We start from the raw sequence: 7,312 nt of genomic DNA, 5'->3' as shown, positions 1-7,312 counted from the left end.
ATGAATTGAAAAGATAATTGATTTAATTAATTAATTGATTGAATTAATTAATTAATCATGTGCTTGCACTTTGACTTTGATTTTCAATTTAATCTTTGCATGGGATTTAATACAAATATTGAATTTATTTTTTGTTATTTGAATATATTTATAACTTGACTTCGGAATTCAATTTGATTTTTGAAAGCATGAACATGTATTTCAAATTAGAAGAATTTGAAGGAATATGAAATTAGAACTTGAGGAATTAGTGAAATTAAAACAATGTGAAATTAAATGAAATTAGAAGAATTGATGAAATTAGAAGAATAAATTAGCTAATTAAATAATTTAAAGAAACTATTTAATTATTTTAGAAATTGAATTTAATTAAATAATAAAGATTATTCGATTAAAAGATTAAAATCATAATTAATTAAATAATAAATATTTAATTGATATTAAGAAAAGGGTTAAATGATTAGTTAATGAGAGATAGAAATTGAAAATAAATTTATTTAAATAATAAAGATTAATAATCTTAATTAATTAAATAATAAATATTTAATTAACATTAGAAAATGGTTTAAATGATTAAACGATGACAGAATTGAAAAATAGAAAAATTAGTCAGATGATGAGGAAATATGAAATTAGAAGAATCAGATTAATTAATTTAATTAAATAATTAAAGAATTATTTAACTAATTGGAGGAATAATTAGTACATGATGAATGAGACATTTTTTAGGTGTCTACATTTGCCCTTCTTTGAGACAATGTCAGAACAATGTTGTTTCAAAAAAAACGAGAAAAAAATTCATGCCCTAGTATACCCCGACAACGCTTAGGGTGTAAATATGCCCCCTCAGAAAAAGTGGTCGAAAAATTCAGAATTTGAGATCATATTTTCGATATCATTATAGTGAGCAATCGTGTGAAGTTACATGCATTTTCGAGATCGTTTGAGTAGCCTACAAGTTCGTTGAAATTCACGGGGTCCACGACCGTCGAAGTGAGAAAAAAACCCTAATTTTGAGCTATAAATAGTAATTTTTCCCTTTCATTTGCTCATTTGCATTGTGTTGAGTTCTTGGAGATCATTGTGAGTCTTTTGAATCTCAGCGAGTATTTGATCATCATGGCTAGTTTCAGGGCACGACTGCACCTATCAGAGCAAGTACGTTCTTATCAAAGACCTCCTGGGACTGGCAGCATGGTATGTATCCAAATTTTTGTTCTATTTTTTGCCTTATTTTGTCAATTTTTCCAAAATTTTTTAGAGGGCTAGGTTTTAATCGTTACGCATACACCTCTCGATGTTTACGCATAAGCCTTAACTGTACTGCAAAAGCTTTAAATGTACTGCATTCGCATGTGTCACGTAATAGTGTTTAGTGTTATGCATGTGTCTATCTGTTTATGCACACTAGTCTCTATTTTTACGCATTAGTCTATATTTTACGCATTAGTGCTAACTGCTACACATAAGCATTAAGTATTGCACATTCATTGTAAAATGATGTTTTATGTCATGTGTTTGATCATTTTTTCATCGCGTCATCTGATATTTGACATTTTCAATATGCTTAATGTGCAGGAGGATATTGGAGTAGTATACTTCCGACAGAGTAGACCCAGTGGGATTGATCTTCGAGGCCAGTTACTTGATGAGGAGGTTGTGCATATCCGACATCTGGGTTTGTATCATATTTTACATTTGCCAGAGATTACAGCCAACAAAGCCTTGATCACTACATTAGTGGAGCAGTGGCATTCTGAGATGTATACCTTCCATCTTCATACTGGTGAGGTGTCTATTACCTTAGAGGATGTTTGGTGCATACTACATATTCCCATCCATGGTGAGAGAGTTGTATATGATCACGATGATGGTTTCATCGGACTGTGTACACTTTTTAAGTGTGAGGAGCAGGACTTACAGATCAGTGGTCACTATGATATCACATGGGCTTGCTTGGATTATGATGATCTTACTATAGTATTGTGACGAGGTCATGGTTTTCCAGTTCAATGGGGCAGAGTGCTCCATGATATGATTGTTCATCGTCGAGTGTATGCTTGGGGTCCTTGTCTCTTAGCCATGGTTTATTATCAGATGCACAACATTGTTTACTTAGGATATCGATCGATCAGTTGTGGTATGACATTGCTCCAGACTTGGGCTTGGGAGCACATTTTGATATCAAGGCCAGTTATTCATGTTGACTTGCAGCCTGAGGAGCCATATGCGTATAGATATACACCTGGGATTACACATAGGGGTTCAGGTAACCTTGTACTAGCGACATCAGCTTTATATCTTACAGCATTTCATCTAGAGACCTTAATTTGGATTTCCCCAGTTGGGTAGATGATGCTTAGCACTTTCCATTCTGTAGACAATAGAGATATCTTATTGGGAGGACCATCGAGACACAAAGGATTATTGAGATGTACCTACTAGGATGGGTACTCACACAGTTTGGAGAGGTACAAGTGACACATGTTACAACTTACTTTTCTCATGTTTCTCGTGAGGTTTCTGATTGGGGTGTGTGTATAAATCCACATGTGGCTACTGTCGAGTTCGAAGCTCTTTAGGCATTTCACTAGGTTTGGAGTACAGGTGTGGTAGATTCAGGGACAACACCTTAGTATGATGCATGTGGGCTAGACAAAGGCCTATTCCTTTGACTAATATGACTGTTCCGATCACAGCTGAGCAAATACACCATCTAAGACAATGGCTGAGTATTGATATGGGGGAGAGGAGGGGAGATGACTAAGGGAAGGAGGGTGGAGGAGGAGATGAGGGAGGAGGAGGAGATGAGGGAGGAGATGAGGGGAGAGGAGGAGACGAGGGAGGAGAGGAGGAGACAAGGGAGGAGAGGATGAGGATGTAGACATTGGTGGAGACACTGAGTCTATGAGTAGTGTAGATGAGGATGATTCCTCAGAGTCATCGAGCAATGCGGATGGGGATGATGATGATATATCAAAGTTGGAGGATGTACCTATAGTAGAGGGGGGTGGAGAGGGAGAATAGGGTGGAGGAGGAGATGATGATGATCTGCAGATTTTCAGAGTGCGGATTCAGAGTTTAGAGGATGAGGTTGCCAGAATTAGGTAGCGACAAGATGTCGAGCAGGATTCATTCCACCGAGACTATGGTGCACTAGAGAGTGAGAGGGACCACATTGCAGGTGAGAGGGACCAGATTGCCAGTGAGAGAGAATTCCTCTAGAGGGAGAGAGATGACGTAGTGAGGTGGATGCAGATGGTACAAGCTTCTTATGACCAGCAGTTTTCTCTAGGTACCAACGCACGCAAACATTCAGACAAACTATACGACGCTGCATAAGAGGCCTTTTATTATAGATATCTCTACCATGGTTTTGTACCTAAGGGTCAAAGAGCTTTGAGGTTCAATGAGGTTAGAGGTCATTCTAGTTCCAATAGAACTTCTACACATAGGACCAGTAGTGGTGGTGTTATGGGTCCACCTCTACATCCTGGGGTAGGATCTAGTAGGCAGGATCCACCTGGAGATAGGAGCAGTGTGGGTTGAGATCCAGAGATCATGTTATTTGAGCCTTTGGGCTTGTCTTATGATTATTGTATTATGACACATTACCTATTTTGAGTTATATATATGATATGCAATTTTTAGTGGCGATCTATTATGCGTTGTTTTCTCTATATGATGTATGATTCTATGTGTTAAATGATGCATGTCTATATGATTTATGAATGATTATTTGTGAATGCAATGATTTCTATATTGTTTGTAATGTAATGATTAATTTAATGCAATCTTATATGATACTCATGCAATTATACTATATGAATCCAATCTCATAATGAATGTAATATTTAAAATGAATGCGAGTCGAACTATATGGATGCAATTTAAACTATATGGATGCAATTTTTTTTTGTATAATGATGTCAAAATATTGTTTTATCCCTTTTAGCTCAGATGTACCTTGAATAAATGTTAGTAAGATTTAAGAAATAAGAGATTGATGAAAGAATAATGTTCTAAGATGATAGAAAAATGATTTAGAAAGAGAGATGATGAGAAGAGAATCATCAAACTATCAATAAGAAAATGAGATGAAATGAGAATGATTGGTTCACGAACCTCTGTCATTATTTATTCGTGCAATATATATGCATCACTTAGCCTTATTATTGAACAATGGATCTTAGCACATCAGGGTATAAGGAACCAAGATGTAATGATATCTCATTGAAGAAACAAACACATAGCAGACAAGGAGTGAAACCCTCTATTCTAGGAAATACGCTTGGGGTAGAGGTATGTGTGCATTCACAAGCTGAATGCTCCTATCATAGACACCCACTAGAGCAATTTCCCTAGAAATTTATTGATTAACACCACAAAAAGAAAACAAATAAAAATATAATGCCCATAATGGCTCCTCTAGTCACTTGTGGACATCCTTGAGTAGAGTAGGAACACAATTTGTCACCAAATGATAAAAGATAAAGACTGACCCGGTCAAAATTCAGCAGCTATACTGATCTTCTGCCTTCGTTCTTAGTTGCTTGTTGTGATAGTTGATAATGTCCGATCTTAGAAAGTTGTGGACCCCGTTTAAGATTGACTTGTCTGATTTCAAGTGTATCCTCTTTTTTTTTAAGACAAGATAATGATCACTTGATGTGGCTATGATATGATTGATAAGACTATTTGATCAGTTGATTCCAGATGTTTGACTAGATAGTCGTATCCTTTGTTAACTTCATGCAAAGCGTTTGTTGGATATATGCTAGGGTGTTTGATTCTTGCGAGACATTTTATTGCAACCTTTTTTATTGATTTTTTATTGTGTTTGGATTTGTGGATTGATATTTGAGTGTTTTTTATTGATTTCTTAAAGACTTTTTATGATTGTTTTTTATCTTTTTTTTTGTTTTTCACTGTTTTTGGATTTTTTGCAGGATTTTTTCAGGACTTTTTATGGATGTTTTTTATTGATTTTTTTCAGGATCGTATTTGATTTTTAGGGTTTTTTTTTAGGACTTTATATGATTTTTTAGGGTTTTTTCAGTTATGCCCTCATTGTGCAAACCTATATGACCCGATGATCTATAGAATGTATGTGGAGACAATGAATTTTAACCATGACCTGTGTTAATGCCATATGCATGATGAATATGTAGTTCCTATATGAACAAGGATGACTATGTTTGTTTAGCATTTTTTAATAGACCAATTTAATTGGAGGTACAAAACATTTCATAGATAAGTGGTCAATCGATCCTTAAGGTCCCTTGGAACATCCAAATTAACACACTTAGTGACTAGGATTTACAAATGGAGACACAAAAAACTTCCCCATTGGTTCTTGAAACTTTGATCTTCTTTTGCCCATGTGTGTGCAAATGAGTTAATTCTCTCTCTTGTGTTCACTAAAGATCCTTAGCATCCTATATGACTATCTACATGGATTATCCTAACTTCAAAAGTAACCCGAATAGAGCCTCGCTGTCAGCAAGCTTTTAAAGCTCCGATGAGGTTATAGACTGTAATTTCTCAAATATTGCTCCATTTCTAGTAGAAGTCCATAGCCCTGATGGAGTTAATCGTATGTTCCCATAGTCAAGCTTTTTATCGCATTTTTTATGCGTGATATTTCAGTTATATATCATTTTTGTTTTGCCTCAAGATGAATATTTGGCATAGCACTTTTTCTTTTTTATTTTCTTGCCTTGACTTGTAAGTAATGAAACCTACTTGGGTGTGACAATTATAGCAGTGCTGAAGTAGAATTTTAGATTTTTCACTAGTCATATGATCAATTAGGTGTCTAGAATGAATTAGAGATTTTGTTAATGTGTTTGAGATATAGCAATTGATATATTTTGGGTTAATAAGTCTCAAATAGTGAAATCACTACCCAACCATAAGTAAAGCGTCGTCACAAGGTAATGTTAAAAATGAATGACTTTAGGACCTCAAAGATTTCATGTTCAAATATCTAAGAAAGGAGACAACCTTTGTTTCTCTTGAATGCAAACAAATGATAAACTTGAATAGTTGCCTTGTTTTATTGATGTTGCTAAATGCTAATCCAAAAATTTTGCGAATGCAATGCATTTGAAAAAGAAACTATATGTGATGCAGTGCTTTGAATAAAATGAGATGCAATGTGAAAAGAAAAACCTAAACTAACCCGGCCCTTAGATATAATATCATTTAAGGTGCATGTTGTTCATAGGGTCGGGGAGTGGATCTCCCTCCATGGTAGCCAAATTCTATGCTCCATTTCCTATAACCCTTGTTATGATAAAAGGACCTAGCCAGTTAGGTTCAAACTAACCTGTCTTTTCATGTTCTGCTAGGTTCCTTTGGTTCTCCTTGAGAACTAGATCTCCCACTTCAAAATTCCTTGGGCGTACTCATTTATTGTAACTCCTTCTCAGTCTGTTCTGGTAACCTTGCAAATGATTAAAAGCAGTTTGTCTCTCTTCATCAAGCATTTCAATCTCTTGTAATCTTGCAACCCGATAGTCTTCCTCTAATATGATATGTTTTAAGGAGACTCTTAAAGATGGTAATTATATTTCAATAGGTAGTATTGCTTCTCTACCATAGACCAATGAATGTGGTGTTTCTTTTGTTGGTGTGCTTACCCCTATTCTATAAGCCCAAAGAGAGGGATTTAACTGGAGATGTCAGTCTCATCCTGCATCAGTGACAACTTTCTTTAGGATCTTTAATATTGTCTTGTTTGTTGTCTCTGCTTGTCCATTGTTTCGTTGATAATATGGCATTGCAAATCTCTATGGTATTTAAAATCATTCACACAATTCTCTCATTTCTTGATTCTTGAATGGACGTCCATTATCAGTTACTATGCACATTGGAATCCCATATGGGTAAATAATGTAATTAAGCATGAATTTCTTTATTTGCTTACTTGTCGTGTATGTAAGAGGGATTGCCTCTACCCATTTAGTAAAATACTCAGTAGTCGTTAAGATGAATTTGTGCTCATTGGAAGAAGTAGGACTAACTTTACCAACTAGATCTAACCCCCATTGTGAAAATGGCCAGGATGATGTGATAGGTTGTAGATCCTGTATTGGTGCATGAATGAGGTCTCCATGCATTTTACATTGTCTACATTTTTGTACATATTTATTGGCAACCTTTTCCATAGTTGGCCAATAGTATCTTTTTCTTAATAATTTCTTTGATAGTGGCAAGTAACTTTGATGTGCCCCACAAATTCCATCATGTGCCTCTTTTAGGACAAGTTGTGCTTCTACTTCATCAAGACATTGGAGAAGTGTTCCAT

This window comes from Cryptomeria japonica, chromosome 6 (genome assembly GCF_030272615.1).
Source record: "Cryptomeria japonica chromosome 6, Sugi_1.0, whole genome shotgun sequence".
Classification (NCBI taxonomy): domain Eukaryota; kingdom Viridiplantae; phylum Streptophyta; class Pinopsida; order Cupressales; family Cupressaceae; genus Cryptomeria; species Cryptomeria japonica.
This window is presented reverse-complemented; position numbering follows the sequence as displayed.